Below are 17,703 nucleotides of genomic sequence, written 5' to 3' on the forward strand. Positions count from 1 at the left end.
ATACTAGGCCTGTTAACAGATTTTCAGATAACAGTCAAGGATTATAGCCACTGAGCTTCGTATTGCTCAGTGTTCTGCCCTCAGGATCAGGACAGACAACACTCATACAAGAACACAGCATTTCAAAAACATATCTTGAGTGTATTGATTTATTATGAAGATTATAATGTTGTAAAGAAATACTAGTTGATAACAATGAATTACATAGTATTTTGTTCAAACAAACTCTGTAGCAACATATCCACAGATACAAGTTGAATTGTACTTTGTGTACAACTGATTTAATGAGAAACAAATAAAACAGTAAGAGTGATGTGCTAATAAACAGTAAATTACTACAGCATTCACTAAATGTTGATGTGTGGAGCAGCCATCTTGGATCTTGAGGTTGGGTTTGGTGAGGTTCCTCCAGCTTTCCAAGTTGGAAATCTGACTTCAGGGGCATTCCAGTTGACATTTCCGACTGGGAACTTGGAAATCCTGACTTCCCCATACAAATGGAACGCACCATATGTATGTAGACCCCATTTATAAAGTGTAGAAAGTCATAGTGTATTTACAGGTGCGTTACCTTTTACCGAATATAAAATAAAATGATTACGTAAAACATATCGGTTAACTATTCTTAAAAATGCTGGGCATGATGTAGCCATAGGTCATTCATACCCTTATTTCTGTGTTGTTCTGCCTACTAAGATTATTTTTGATTCACTTTTTAGAAAGTTTACACTTAGTTACAATAAGTAATTTTAAAACAGCAAAAACAATTGTAATTGCAATCAATTTTGTTTATATATTTAATTACATTTATTTTTTTACTTTTATTTTCTTAAAATGTATTTAATATAATTATCATTACATTAAGCAGGGTACATTTAAATACAATGTATTTTTCACTTAAATAAAACAGCTATGCTATGCATGTTATAATACAATTTAGAGCATTTTACTTACAAACATACTGCAACATTAAAATATATAATTATCAGCTAAACACAACAAAATTAAACGAACCACTGACAATGACAAGATGCATGAACTACTTTAGAACAGAACAAGACACTAAATTTCGCTCAGTAGTTTTGGTGACCAGACTTGTTATTCAGTCATGAAGACATTTGAGCACTGATGAGGGGCTTCCTCAGTTCTACCTACAGATGGGAAAATCCCCACCATTAAATTGCTCTTTGACTCACACCTGTGGCATCATGAAACTGACATGACACTGGAGTCCAGAGATGTGAATCAGAAGCAGACATGTCAACATGATGTGGTGGGTAGATGATAGATGTTGTTGGAAACCCTTTCCTTTGTTCTGAAATGGGTTTGGTCCACGGTTTTATTTTGAGCTGACAGGAAGGGAGAAAACAGTCTTTACACACAGAAAAGCATCAGAACACACAACACATCAAGCTTTGAGAGGTATAGGCTGTAACAGCAGAAGACCACTCCTGGGTCAGGGTCCCACTCCTATCAGCCAAGAACAGGAACGCAGGTTCTACTGTGGACTGTTCACAAAACTGGACTGTTAAAATTGGAAGGTGAATCTTGATTTCTGCTGCACATTGTAGGGTGGCGGCACGGTGGTGTAGTGGTTAGCGCTGTCGCCTCACAGCAAGAAGGTCCTGGGTTCGAGCCCCGGGGCCGGCGAGGGCCTTTCTGTGTGGAGTTTGCATGTTCTCCCCGTGTCCGCGTGGGTTTCCTCCGGGTGCTCTGGTTTCCCCCACAGTCCAAAGACATGCAGGTTAGGTTAACTGGTGACTCTAAATTGACCGTAGGTGTGAGTGTGAATGGTTGTCTGTGTCTATGTGTCAGCCCTGTGATGACCTGGCGACTTGTCCAGGGTGTACCCCGCCTTTCGCCCATAGTCAGCTGGGATAGGCTCCAGCTTGCCTGCGACCCTGTAGAAGGATAAAGCGGCTAGAGATAATGAGATGAGATGAGACATTGTAGGGTCAAAATTTGGACCTAACCTGAATTCAATAGAGTGCCTTTGGTATGTGGTAGAATGGGAGATTTGTAGCATTCATGTGCAACTGAGAAATCTGTCACAATTATATGATGTAATTATATCAACATGGACCAGAATCTAAAATATAGTCATATTTAGCTGTCTGTGAAATAAGGCCATGCAGAAAAATTTCTGAGTTCAACAAGTATAGAGTTAGCTAGATATAATTCACTTAATAATAAAATAATTGACAGGAATAACATAAAATGATTGCCTGTATTTCCAGGATCATCTCTGGATCCACCATGACACTATCCCTGATAAAGCAGGTGCTAAAGATGAATGAATAAATGAATAAAATAAAATATTTGATTCTGTTTTTTTTCTCTAGCCTTACTCTTGTGAATTGGACAGCAAGATTTCATCTCAGACATCTGCATCTAATATCATTCACATATACTCATATCATACATTCACTTATATCATTAATATAGTTGCCACATAGCATTTGTGTACAGCTCAGCTATCTTGACTGTTTAAGTGTCAGTTTAGCAGAACCTTGGGGAACAATAATATGTAGCCATGTTGGTCGTTTTTGCTATCCTTTTTTTGGCATTAAAACCTTATAAAAGCCTAATATAGTCCCAGCCGTGTTGCAGTGTCTGTATCAATGTCATTGTAGTTCATTGCCCTTTAGCCTGTTATAAGAAATCACCTAGATTCTAATGGAGGAGAGGTCAAAGATCACCAAGCAATTCTGTCAAATGTATGCTTACTGCCTAGGTGTGGCAGCGAGCTTAACGGTCATCTCCAGACTTGCCTAGGAGTAAATCAGAACACTGGCGCTGCACAGAGAGACAGAGGAGAGATAGAGAGAGAGAGAGTGTGTGTGTAAGAGAGAAGAGGAAGGTCTAAATTATTGTTTCATCTCCGCTATCTGCTTATAAAATCTCACCAACCAGAGAATATGATCTACCTTAGCTGATATATTCATAAAATAAGCACAAACTAGTGTGGGCTTGAAGACCGTGCCAGTCATTAACAACTACTCAAGCACAACTTGAGGCAACAGACACTTTAGTAGTTCAGAAAACCAAAGAATCCATCCAATTCCATTTAATGCTGTTCTGAAGTTTGCAGTCCATCTCTGAATGCCTGAGGTCAGTGTGTGGCTTAAAGAGCCTGTTTAAAAAATGTAATTTATAGCCCTGAGTTCAGACACATGGTGGCCAGAGGTTGGAAAGTCAGGGATGGTTGCTTCAGAGAAGGTATTTGTTGTAGTTGTACTTGATCACAGGCTGAGAAAATATAGACAGAGAGAAAATACAGACACTATTGAACAGAGCTGTACTCCACTGCTCCTAGTTCCTACCGCTAATCTGGCAACTGCAAGAGTTAGGAGTTAGCAGAGTTTTCTTATTTCAAGCTAAAATAGTAAAACTATTGCAGCTCTGCTAGTTCAAATGTGCAGGAGAGAATGGCATTTCATTTATGGCATGTTGTTATTTTGTGGATTCGTGGTCAGTGTAGTGAAAAAAAAAGCAAGTCTGATTTTATGGCTCTCTCATTATTATCCAGATTTCAGCACTGTCATTTCCTTTTAGTGCCTTTACTGAGAGAGTAATGAATATTTACCTAATGGGAAATGTGCTCATACAGTTGAAGCATGCGGTTTTATATGAACAGTCATGTCAGCTGAAGTGGTTAAGTCTCAGAGTGTATTTGTGTTAATTTAGTTTCTTTTTTTTCTTCTCCTGATTTTTTTCCCTCCCCATTTTTCCAGCAGTCCCTCAGCAGCTTACCAAAGCCAACATAAACGGGGGAGTGACCCATGCCATTGTGTTAGTGCTGCACATGGTCTCTTAAAGTAAAGAGAGGGAACACACACACACACACACACACACACACACACACACACACACACGTAGTCTCTGTACGTCTGTCCTTACTACAAGTACAGGCAGGAAATCCGTTGCCTTGAAAACAAGTTTTTAGTGGGGCTCCATTGTGTTGTGTTCTTTCCAGAAGAGCTGAGTGCACACGTGAGAGGGGTCAACTTCCTGAGCTCTCTCACTATCAACACATACAGTAATGAAACCACACTCTGTTTACTCAATACAGACATTCACACCCTTACATACATGTAGGTATGCACACACCCAAGTATGCATTCTGCACACAACTGGAATTCCTTTTATGTAGTATACACGTTGAAAACCGTCATACTGTGCACATCCATTTCCTCATATCCTTTGTATATTTTAAAACATCTTACTTTGAATTCAGACCATTACATGACATTACAGGCATATTGTATTGTTGTTACTCTAGTAGTGTGTGAGAGCGATAGCAGTGTGTGTATACTGGGAGAGATTGAGACTTTCTGTAGTTCTGCCTCGTGTCCTTTTCCTTGGCTTGGTATCAACATGATCACTAATTCCATAGAGGTTTTCCCCTCCAAGAACTGCTGTTGTTTCAGCTGTTAAGGAAGAAGAAGAAGAAGAAGAGAAGACAAAAAAAATCCTGTCCCTCAGTGAGCTGTTTGCTCAGCCAGCTGTGTCCTCATGGACAACATGCATATTTTTTCCTTTATAGCCGGTTTCACTACCTCACGCATAATACCAGGAAGGTTGTAATGAAATTGCTGGATATTTGAGCAGACTGATGCTACCTGTATTTGTTTCAAGCAAAATCATTCATCATGTTTGTTAAATTGAATAACAAAAAGATAAAAAAGTGCTCCTGTAATACAACGAAATCAAACCTGTTGTGCTCTAGCATGTCCCTGTTCTCTGTATGTCTGTAGTTAAAGGCTTCATAAAGGACAGGTGTTCTCCAGATGTAGTGTAGAGCTTTACCGGGTAGGACTGGGGCTATTAAATCCATCAAATCTCTGTCAAAATACAGCAGAGAAAATAAATGGAAACCATACGTGTGAGTAACATCTTTACATCTAATATCTAGCATTCAAGCTGAATTACTGATTTCTCAGAATTGAAAGCAAATGGTCAGTGGTTGAGCTTACTGAATAAAGCAGGAAAGAAGCAGGAAAGTGGACAAGGACTATTATAAAGGCCAGCAACTCTTTTTCTGTAAAGTGTATCCTAATAGAATATTATTCACATAGTACTTTTTTCTCCTTCTTTACCTCCAGTCTTGCTTTTTCTTTCAAATCATTTATTTTCTCTCTGTTTCTGCTCTAAGTTGTGGAAGGCAAGCACATTTAGTAAAAGACAGACAAAATATTTCAGATTTATGGTTTGGTGTGAGAGGGTTCTGGCAGATCAAAAGTAACTAAAGAAACTGTGTGGATTTTTTTTTTCAAATCTATCTTATTGTATGTTCTACATGGTGTGTGTGTGTGTGTGTGTGTGTGTGTGTGTGTGTGTGTGTGTGTGTGTGTGTGTGTGTGTGTGTGAGACACCTCACAAATATAAAATAGGGATGTACTGAACATAGAATGGTCAATATGTTTGCTTCTCAATTAAATAGTAAGGTGAGTGAATGAACATGCAAGTAAAAGAGTGAGTGACTGAGCATGTGAATGAAAGAGTGAGTGAAAGAGTGAGCATGTGAGTGAAAGAGTGAAGGAGTGAGTGACAGTGAACAGGTGAATGAAAGAGTGACCATGAGTGAATGAGTGGGTCACAGTGAGTATGTGAGTGAAAGAGCATGTGAGTGAGTGAGTGAGTGAGTGAGTGAGTGAGTGAGTGAGTGAGTGAGTGAGTGAGTGAGTGAGTGAGTGAGAATGTGACTGAGTGAAAGAGTGCTGAATTGCACAGTGCTGAAAAAAATTTCCAGGTGAAATTAACACTCATGCAGGGCCATAATAGTGCTACCATTGTGCTTGTGTGACTTGCACCAAATGTTCTGTGTCACCTAAGGTGTCACCTGCCACCCTCAACTGTTTAAAACAAACCCCTAGGTGAAGCTGTTAACCATGACCCAGCCACATAATTGAATATGGTGTGGGCCTCCTTAGTTCTATTACTTGGGTATCAGAAGCATACTCTAAAATGTTAGCTGTCTGCTAGTATTATTGTCTAATTTTGCAAATGTTTACATAATGTCTTTCTCTCTACAGTATGTAGTGAATGTCCAGATTTTAGTATTGACACAGAAGCAAATTTTCAGGTTTTAACCAAGGCCAAGTTTTCAGTGTCAGAATCACCTTGATTAGTTAAGTCATATTGAGCATGAACATTGATGAATGTTATGTAAAAGAAGTGGATGAACACGAGTCCATTTCTTCCTTTAGTTTACGGACCTTGCACTTGCACTGCCTGAAATATGAGCTGACTTATTAATACTGAACTAACTCTAGACATACGTATGCTACCATAATTTTTCTCTTGATTAAAGCAAGATTATATTAAGACCCCTCACTCAGTACTTTTATGTACTTTTAATTTTCAGTGTCACTGCAAAATATGAACGGCTGAAACTAAATGTCAGAGCAGCCTTTTACTTCCTGATTGATGGCATGGCAGTAAAGGGTTGAAATATCATGTCAAATCATTCAGCCATCGGTGTGCATGCACTTTTACAGCCTTTGCAGACTCAGGCCTGTCAGTTTTATGTCTTTTTATGGCTGCAGACAGTGGGATTACATTATCAATATTGTCTCCCTCTGCTTCAGCTTTTCATCCATCACCATATTGCCCTTCACCTTAGCAGAGAGGAATGCCTCTCCTTGTTTGATGACATGTTAAGAATTATCTCCCAGAGCTCCTTTAATTAGTGTAGTCGTAAAGAAAAAAAAAGAAAAGAAGTGCAGACAGTGATTCTCAAAAGGCTCCCAAGGGGAGAGAGGCGGGGCATCATTCTGAGTTTATTAGCGCTGTTAATTAATTGCCATTGAAGCATGTTGATTAATTGCTGTTACACTGTAGCCTATGAAATTCAGGGACTCATTGATTGTGCTTATTGCCTGTACGCTATAACTCAGAGTGAGACGTATTTTATGGCATCACTATGGAAACGGAAGGGTAGTATATTGCGGTTGGCTGATATTTAAATCTATAGGGCAATTAAAGTCCTACACATCAAGGCTTGAGGATGAGATGGACATTTAATAAGTTACATGTTTTAGTTTTTATTTGTAATGTATATTGCTTTCAACAGTGCACATGGATGTCACGTACACATAGCTGCACGTATCCGTAGAAAATAGCACAGTGGTAGAGGACCTCAAGCACTGCACCATATTACTTAAGGTGTAATATTTGGATTTGTTCTCCATGGCTTTAGAGGATAAGCAATCCGTTCACAGTAGGTAGTGGATAATTTATGGCCTGGAGCGAGCAAATGTATGTGTTCATATGTCTGTTCTCTTTCCAGCTAATTTACTTTATGAAACCAAATGTGTCCGTTAACATTTAAGTGAAATCATCCACACCCTAATGTTGGCAGTATGTTAAGGTTATGCAGGTCTATTTAGAGGATTGTCTATACACACATACACACTCTCACACTCACTCACAGAAACAGGTTCTTCTGGCCACACTGTGGTTGCTTTGTGAAGCTGCCAAGCTCCTTAATTGACCACCACTCCAACTTGTCTGCTCACAGGTGAACCAACTTTACTGGGTCGCAAACGTCTAGCTGTAAACCAGACGCTTATTTGGGCCTGAATCTGACATGTGACAGACAGGTTAGCCCCTTCCTAACAGGATATAATTCAAGGGGCCTGTTTGATTTCTTTCAGCTGGCAAGTTGTGTCAAAACCTTTAACAGAACTGTGAGTGTGTGTGTGCCTGGTTCAAGGGAATGATCAATAGTTATTACACAGCACCGTGTTGCTGAGCTCAGATGGGCCGTGTTGTTTGCACAGGTGCCCAACAATGCAGCGCTCTGCACTGAAGCTTTTCCAGCTCATATCCCCCCTGCATGGTGTATGGTGGCAGTCATCTTCAGTAGCCCCTTGCTCCAAACAGCACGCACACACACACACACTACTCTGAGTCTCGTTATTAATATGTATCCCATTATGTTTTTCCCTTTCTTATACACATGAAAATGTATTTGTGTCTGTATTCCAGACACAGACAGAAGTCACTGAGCGCAGCAATTGCTTTTACTTTTATCTCCATCTGGCAGATTAATTGTGTATTAATATTATTAACTCGTGGGATCTCTGTACATTGTGTAGTAAATACTTATAAACTATTATTGGAAGTTGTGTATGTGTGATTATTATTATTATTATTATTATTATTATTATTATTATTATTATTATTATGTCTGGATGGCATGAGTTGTCTTCTATGACACCATTACAAACATCAGACAAAAAAAAAAGCAAAAACCTATTTGTTTTAAACATTTGTAATTTGAAACTGTATGCTTGATATTATGCTTTTATATGCTAACTATGTGGAGATAAGTACCTTAATACTTACCCTACCACTAAGTACTTAATGATTTCTGCAAAGCAGTGTCCTTTGTAATGTACAGAGCTATGTGCTATGAATTATTAATGCTGTAATTGGGCCAGATGGCATGATATGCAAGGTTTGCACAAACATCTGATCTGCTCTCAGTGATGAGTAAATTGACTAAGTACCTCTTAATATGAATTATACTGACTGTAGATCAAAAACGATCATCATTCGTCTTATGATAATTGCTGAGTGAAGCGAGGCATTGGATATTTTTTTCTTCCTTTTCACCATTATGCCTTTTCTGGTATATTAATAGAATCAGTCTTGGAGGAAAACATACAGTACTATGGACTCTTTAAAACACACACACACACACACACACACACACACACACACACACACACACACACACACACACACACACACACAGGGTGTTTCAAAAAATTGGATATCATTTCACAATGTAATAACTTTGCCAATTCTTGTTCAACTGATGTCAAATTTTAACATTTTTTCTGAACAGGTCAAAATTTTAGGTTTAATGTTTTTTTTTTCTTTTTAGGTATAGAAATGGCATTGACTGGAAAAGAAAAGGCGTTTTGTGTGTTAGAGTACGCTCGAACACAGTCAAACAAGACTGTGCAGCGTGCATTTATGAGAGAATTCCCTAAAAATGCACCAACTGCAGTGAAGATTTAGGCATGGCACAAAAAGTTCAAAGAGGAAGGCTGTCTGTGTGTGTCTGTCTCTCAGGTGGTGTACATATTGAAAATTTGTGAAATCGGTCATGGAATCCACATACCTTTTAATTTCTCATTCAAATTTTGAGGAATAAATCTTATATTGCTCAACATTAAGCCTGTTCAGTTTCATTTGCCTCGACTATGTAGCATACCAGTAGTGCAGTAGTGTGTGTGTGCATATATATATATACAGTGGGGCAAAAAAGTATTTCATCAGTCACCAATTGTGCAAATTCTCCCTCTTAAAAAGATGAGAGAGGCCTGTAATTTTCATCATAGGTATACCTCAACTATGAGAGACAAAATGAGAAAAAAAATCCAGAAAATCACATTGTCTGATTTTTAAAGAATTTATTTGCAAATTATGGTGGAAAATAAGTATTTGGTCAATAACAAAAGTTCATCTCAATACTTTGTTATATACCCTTTGTTGGCAATGACAGAGGTCAAACGTTTTCTGTAAGTCTTCACAAGGTTTTCACACATTGTTGCTGGTATTTTGGCCCATTCCTCCATGCAGATCTCCTCTAGAGCAGTGATGTTTTGGGGCTGTCGCTGGGCAACACGGATGTTCAACTCCCTCCAAAGATTTTCTATGGGGTTGAGATCTGGAGACTGGCTAGGCCACTCCAGGACCTTGAAATGCTTCTTACGAAGCCACTCCTTCGTTGCCCGGGCAGTGTGTTTGGGATCACTGTCATGCTGAAAGACCCAGCCACATTTCATCTTCAATGCCCTTGCTGATGGAAGGAGGTTTTCACTCAAAATCTCACGATACATGGCCCCATTCATTCTTTCCTTTACACGGATCAGTCGTCCTGGTCCCTTTGCAGAAAAACAGCCCCAAAGCATGATGTTTCCACCCCCATGCTTCACAGTAGGTATGATGTTCTCTGGATGCAACTCAGCATTCTTTCTCCTCCAAACACGACAAGTTGAGTTTTTACCAAAAAGTTCTATTTTGGTTTCATCTGATCATATGACATTCTCCCAGTCCTCTTCTGGATCATCCAAATGCTCTCTAGCAAACTTCAGACGGGCCTGGACATGTACTGGCTTAAGCAGGGGCACTGCTTAATTTGGCACTGCATGATTTGAGTCCCTGCAGCGTAGTGTGTTACTGATGGTAGCCTTTGTTACTTTAGTCCCAGCTCTCTGCAGGTCATTCACTAGGTCCCCCTGTGTGGTTCTGGGATTTTTGCTCACCACTCTTGTGATCATTTTGACCCCATGGGGTGAGATCTTGCGTGGAGCCCCAGATCGAGGGAGATTATCAGTGGTCTTGTATGTCTTCCATTTTCTAATATTTGCTCCCACAGTTGATTTCTTCACACCAAGCTGCTTACCTATTGCAGATTCAGTCTTCCAAGCCTGGTGCAGGTCTACAATTTTGTTTCTGGTGTCCTTTGACAGCTCTTTGGTCTTGGCCATAGTGGAGTTTGGAGTGTGACTGTTTAAGGTTGTGGACAGGTGTCTTTTATACTGATAAAGAGTTCAAACAGGTGCCATTATTAATACAGGTAACGAGTGGAGGACAGAGGAGCCTCTTAAAGAAGAAGTTACAGGTCTGTGAGAGCCAGAAATCTTGCTTGTTTGTAGGTGACCAAATACTTATTTTTTCAAAGAATTTACCAATTAATTCATTAAAAATCCTACAATGTGATTTCCTGGATTCTTTCCCCCCATTCTCTCTCTCATAGTTGAAGTGTACATATGATGAAAATTACAGGCCTCTCTCATCTTTTTAAGTGGGAGAACTTGCACAATTGGTGGCTGACTAAATACTTTTTTGCCCCACTGTGTGTATATATATATATATATATATATATATATATATATATATATATATATATATATATATATATATATATATACACACACACACACACTGTTAAATATTCAATGTGGTCTATCAGGAATCCATTGCTCCTTGTCTGTCACACACTTGTGACTTTTGCAGTGTAAGGAATTTGCACTGTAAGGGAAAGACATTCTAATTCGACTCTAAATACCATTGTGGTATCGGGGGTGTGATCGAGTATTGCCTGTGGATAGAGAGGAAACAGGTAGAATCAATAGATAACACGTGATGGGTTTCACCTTTGTTTGATTACTGGCAATTTATAGAAAATAAACCTGAGGCTGAAGAGAAGATTGCTGAAAATACTGTATTATGAAATAGTCTCTGGTTCAGCAAGCAATTTCCCCTTAGCCAACCATACTTTCTCTCTTAATACAGAAATCACTCATCATCATCATCATCATTTCTTCCCACATGATTGGCCTTGGGGCATGCCATTGGAAAATTATATTCCAATAGACACTTGAGATTCTTTTTTGTCCATTATTATCTTCCATGCCTGCTGCTGATCTACTCCCAATAGGTCTGCCACATTTCTCCATATCTTGTTTGACCTCATCTCATCTCATTATCTCTAGCCGCTTTATCCTGTTTTATGGGGTCGCAGGCAAGCTGGAGCCTATTTCAGCTGACTACGGGTGAAAGGCGGGGTACACCCTGGACAAGTCGCCAGGTCATCACAGGGCTGATACATAGACACAGACAACCATTCACACTCACATTCACACCTACAGTCAATTTAGAGTCACCAGTTAACCTAACCTGCATGTCTTTGGACTGTGGGGGAAACCAGAGCACCCAGAGGAAACCCACACGGACATGGGGAGAACATGCAAACTCCAGACAGAAAGGGCCTTGCTGGCCACGGGGCTCAAACCTGGACCTTCTTGCTGTGAGGCGACACCACTACACCACCGTGCCGCCCCTTGTTTGACCTGTGTTTATCAAATAATGTTTGTTTCTGTAGTGCATCATTTTCCATTTGGCAAATGTGAGCCAAGCATTTAAGGAACTGTAACTGGCAGAAATCGTCAATGGGCTGTGAATTAGTGATTTCATCCAACTGTTGGTTTCATATCCTGAAAGCCCAGTCTAGCTGGCCTTTGTTTGAGTTACTGGGTTTATTCCTTTCTTCATATCTTTGTGCGAGGAAACCTTTCCATCCTGTTTCTAATTTTTGTACTTCTTTAGTGGAAAGATCCCATGCCTGGGTACTATAGTGCAACCGAGTGCTGACACATGCATATAAAATCTTTATGCATCTGTTCAGATGAATCTCACGATCAAGTCAAACCATGTTTTGGCTCATTCCACTTCTGGAAGGCAGAAGAGACTCCAAGGTGTAAGAATGCTGATGAGTTTTCGGATTGGTAATTTCATATCCAAGGTAGCAGAAACTCCTGACATTCTTGATATCATAGTTATTGACAGTTATTAAGGACTTCTTGTCCGTGATGGATTCATCCACGTTGAATGCAATAGCCTCAGTCATGCTATAGGACATTTGTAGGCCAACTCTTCTGAAAGTATTGTCTGATATCTCTAAGATTTGTTTAAGCTCTGTAATAATTTTTGAGAATATTGGCATATTATCAGCATAGAGAAGCTCATTTACACAGGTTTTGCCACTTGCAGGGGCTCAACTGTGAAGTTCACATGGTGACACTTCTATTGGTATTGCAAACTCTACCAAAAGACCAGTATCAGGAAGTTGTTTCAAGATATCACGTCTTGCACATTGCATGACAATGTCCATATAAATGTTAAAGATAGATGGTACGCTTAAGGGCAGCTTGACAACATCCTACTCAGGGCTCAAAATAATGGCTTGCACCCTTTATACAAGCTTTTGTCCCAGTGTAGAGAGCTCTCATGATTGAGACGAGCCTGGGGCAGTGAAGAGGAATTTCTAGAATGCCAAACAACGCTTCTCGAGGGATCCGATTGTCGGCTGCTTTAAGATCGATAAAATTTAAGATTGATGCTTTGTCTTTTGGTGTTGTCCTCTTTTCGTTCCATCTCATCTCATCTCATTATCTCTAGCCGCTTTATCCTTCTACAGGGTCTCAGGCAAGCTGGAGCCTATCCCAGCTGACTACGGGCGAAAGGCAGGGTACACCTTGGACAAGTCGCCAGGTCATCACAGGGCTGACACATAGACACAGACAACCATTCACACTCCCATTCACACCTACGGTCAATTTAGAGTCACCAGTTAACCTAACCTGCATGTCTTTGGACTGTGGGGGAAACCGGAGCACCCGGAGGAAACCCACGCGGACACGGGGAGAACATGCAAACTCTGCACAGAAAGGCCTTCGCCGGCCATGGGGCTCGAACCCAGACCTTCTTGCTGTGAGGTGACAGCGCTAACCACTATACCACCGTGCCACCCCCTTTTCGTTCCAATTCCTGAGGAAATCTTGCTGTCCTCAGAGTGATGTGGACTCTTCCTTTTTTTAAAATAAGCTGCACAATTGCTGCTGAAATCCTCTGTAAGCATTATAAATGTTGAGTTATTATTAGAGGGCTGCATGTTCTGTTTCACAATGGCTGTGGCTTTTATGGCTTTACTTTTAAGCCAGGAATCTCACAATTTTTCTCATCTGATTTGCATTAAAAGTTATGGAAAGTTGGTGTTCGTAATCAAAGCTTTCCATATGGATTGGTTGAAATGGAGCAAAATCATCTCACTTATTAAAATCTCTATCTCACAGGCGTGATGACAGTCATAAAGAGAAGATGACTGTGATATTTGTTAATTTGTGAGTGTTGAGGTTTATATGAAAGGCTATATGCTACTCCTGTGAAATTTTCACCTGAGCCTGAGATAAGCATGTACGTGTGTGTATTTCACATGCATGTGTAGCCTGTAAAAAGTGCTTTATATCTGAGAACAGTAAAAACAATTTATACTTCACCTCAAATGACATTTGTACACTGCTCTCAATAAGAGCCTGAGTAACATGGCCTCCTCCTGCTGCATCAGTGCTCTTGCTCTTCTCTTGTCCTCCCTCTTGAGCGGTGTATGATATTGATCTGTGATCACATTTCATAGCTGTTAGGTTCAATCCGATACACAGTGGCTCGGAGCATGCAGCCCTTATACCTACTCTGACACTCTAGTTCTCTCAGTGACTCTGGGGATCTGTGCTATCACAAGACCAAAGACCTCTTAAACACTCTCTCTCTCTCTCTCTCTCTCTCTCTCTCTCTCTCTCACACACACACACACCACGCAGGCTGTGTGTTACTTTAGCCCAAAGAGCACATTTCATGTTGCCTTACAAGATCAAATGTCTTGGGTAATGTAGTTTGTATTTAATATTGATCCCCTCAGATTTTAGACAGACAGGTTATGCGATAACATTTTTTAAATATCGCAATTGATGTAATCAGAAAAAGTTTATCTTCACGCTTATTCTGAAAGAGCTGTTATGATTGTGTTCCATTCCAATAATTAATCCTGTTCTCAAATTACACATCAAGAAGGTTATTCATCATGAATGTACGTGTACATACAGTATGTGTGGGCTTGTGTGTGTGTGTGTGTGTGTGGGGGGGTGTTCCTGTGTATGTACTTGTCTCAGAGTTCATAAATCTCAAAAAAAAAAAAAACAAGGAGAGAGGTCTGGTGAATATTTGAGTGATGGATGTTTGTTGTATTTATTACCTTCACCTCAGTGGGGCTGACAAGCAGCATGTCAGTGTGTCTTTATTACTGATTCACAGCACAACAGTTATGTGTGTGTGAGAGAGAGAGAGAGAGAGAGAGAGAGAGAGAGATTTCGTTGTCAAACTATTTGGCTCAGCATTGGTTGCCATGCCAACTGAAACAACAAATATTTAGGGCTATGTAGCACCTTCTATTGAAATTCCAGTTCCAGGCTCCAATCATCTGGAAAGTTCTCTTGTTGTCAAACCCCCTCTTTTTTTCTTCTTGTCACTAGAATGGTGTCTTTGTCCAGTGGTAGTGAACTTGAAAACATTGCCAAGGTGTGCAGTGTTTTCACTCAACACACACTCACATTCAAGTGGTTTTGGTCTCTCACCCGCTCTCTCTCTCTCTCTCTCTCTCTCTCTCAAACACACACACACTGTATCTCTCTTGTTCTCTGTCTCACTCTTTCTTTCACACTCATTTATTTCTCTCTACATCTCTCTCTCTTTCTCTCTTTGTCGTCCCCCTCCGTGTGTGTGTGTACTTTGTCAGTGTGGTTCTGTGTTTTTGGTCAGTCTGTGTTCAGGTAATCTGCCACGGTGTATTGTCGATTTAGGGCAGACCTGGGCATTTTCCAGCCCGCGGGCCGCATCCGGCCCTTTAGTTCATTCTGACCGGCCCGCGTAAGGTTAATTAGGAGTTACAAAATAAACGTATTTTCTAATTTTACCTCATACATGGACTGAATGTGCATTGCTTTTATTTTGAAGTTGTGTTCAACAAAAACGCAACGCGCGCGACATGAACATGACATGAAATCCCACGAAATCTAATCCCGCGATAACTACTTCCGTAATTTGTCCAGACCAACCACAAACTTGTACGGCATCCTTCAAACGCTCCAGCCAATCACATACAGTAGTGTGACGTCACCAGCAGGCGCCGGAGCCCGAGCCGATCTGTAGCTCTGATTCCTACACCGAATGGACTGATGATCATCTGTCAGCTGTGCTTCGCATCTCCACCTCAGACATTCAACCTGACTCTGATACACTCGTTAAAGACCAACAGAGACTAGATTTCTCTCACTGAACAAATAAAAAACACCAAATGAGGTGATTAGACTACAAATGTGGGCATCATTATTATAATATGATGTATCTTGTTTGATATTTGGAGTAGAAAGACAATATTGTGATGTCTTTATTGTGTTTTGGGGTGAATGTGACTGAAAAAAAATGGTACAAACGTTCACATTTTGTTAACCATTGTTTTGGGAAATTTGATTGAATAAATGACATTTTTTGTAAGGCAACCTTGTTTTTTCCATACTCTTACCAGTCTTAGCAGCTTGTAAAAACAATGATATTTATTGCTTTATATAAAGAAATACAATTAATATTATGCAGAATTTAGTTCAGCCTTATGGTCCGGCCCTCCACAAAATTTTCTGTTTCTCATGTGGCCCTATGGAAAAAATAATTGCCCACCCCTGATTTAGGGCAACTGCATGAACTGTTGGGTTTGTGTGTAGGACCAGCCAGGTAAAGGGATGCTATCTATCCACCTATCTATCATTTGTCCCCTGTACTTTGCTAAAAGTCACTGCTGTGATTTTTTTTTTTTTTGAAGAATAATTTGTAAAAAGCCTGGCTCTGGTATAAACAAAATACCTTCTTGAACTGGAACATTTTTATTGTTGCTGAAATGTTCACTCATTTTGCATTCCAGAAAGCTTTGGGTTATAAAAATCAGAAGGCATAATGTTCTTTTCTCTTAGCTGACCTTGACAGATGCTATCTGAGGAGCTGCAGCACAGGGATGTTGTGTGCTTGAGAAGATACAGTGATACTCTAAGTTCTGAAGTGTGTGTGTGTGTGTGTGTGTGTGTGTGTGTACATGCTTTTTTGCAAAGATTGTATGATGTGCAAACATCCATCCATTATCTGTAGCTGCTTATCCTGTTTTACAGGTTCGTAGGCAAGCTGGAGCCTATCCCAGCTGGCTATGGGTGAGAGGCAGGGTACACCCTGGACAAGTCGCCAGGTCATCACAGGGCTGACACATAGACAAACAACCATTCACACTCACATTCACACCTATGGTCAATTTCAAGGAACAAAAATAGTTCTACAGTTGAATGCAAAGGGGGACAATCATTTTTGCCTGAGAGAGAGAGAGAGAGAGACAGAACTTGTATAGTATGTCACCTCTTAAATGGTAGGTTAAAATAAAGAAAACCATTACACAAATAGTTTCTTTCACATTGGCAAAAAAATGACTATATCTAATTAATCTCTTAGATTTGGGCTCCTTTTTTGTTCTATCTATCTATCTATCTATCTATCTATCTATTTGCTGTGGTTAAGACTGTGGCTGTATTCAGAAAACCTTTCAGAAAAGCAATAGAGTGATGTCAAGCATTTGTTATATGCTGACCAATGAGGTTGCATCTCATTAGTAACCATTTCATCTTGTTCAGGATTGCAGTGTTGCAAGCAAAATTTCATGCTAATAGTTGACTAAGTAATGATAATGTCAGTTAAGTTGTATGGTGGTCTGGCTTTTAGTGTTAGTAATAACCTGCTGCAGTACTCTGGCATTATAGAAGGCCATAACATTACAGTCAGCACATATTCTTTAATGTTAGGAAACACATATCCAGATGTTTTTTTTAGGTCACTTACTTGTACGACATCCATCTCCCCGTAGTTCGGTCTTCTGAAAAAGTTCAATGACACTCCAATAAACATTTAGCCTTTATCAGGTGAGTATTTCTTTTAATTCAACCATAACCAAATCCACATGAACATCATCCACAAACAGTAAATAGAGATTGTGTGGCAGGATGTGGATTTGTAGCTTGAGCAAAGTTTGTGGAAGGATTTGTGTCAGAGGTCTTGCTTTGGTTTAGTATAAGCAATCACAAAACAGAGGGGATAGTTTACTGCTGAACTGCTGCTTTTGTCAGTAATCACAACTGGGCTTAGAAAAAGAGATTACATAATTAAAGGAATATAATTACATTAGAGAATCACAAAAGTTTAACATTTTACAGGGACTGAAATGAATGAAAAGGTGTGGGGTGGGTGATCTACAGTCAC

This window comes from Neoarius graeffei, chromosome 3 (assembly GCF_027579695.1).
Source record: "Neoarius graeffei isolate fNeoGra1 chromosome 3, fNeoGra1.pri, whole genome shotgun sequence".
In the NCBI taxonomy this organism is placed as follows: domain Eukaryota; kingdom Metazoa; phylum Chordata; class Actinopteri; order Siluriformes; family Ariidae; genus Neoarius; species Neoarius graeffei.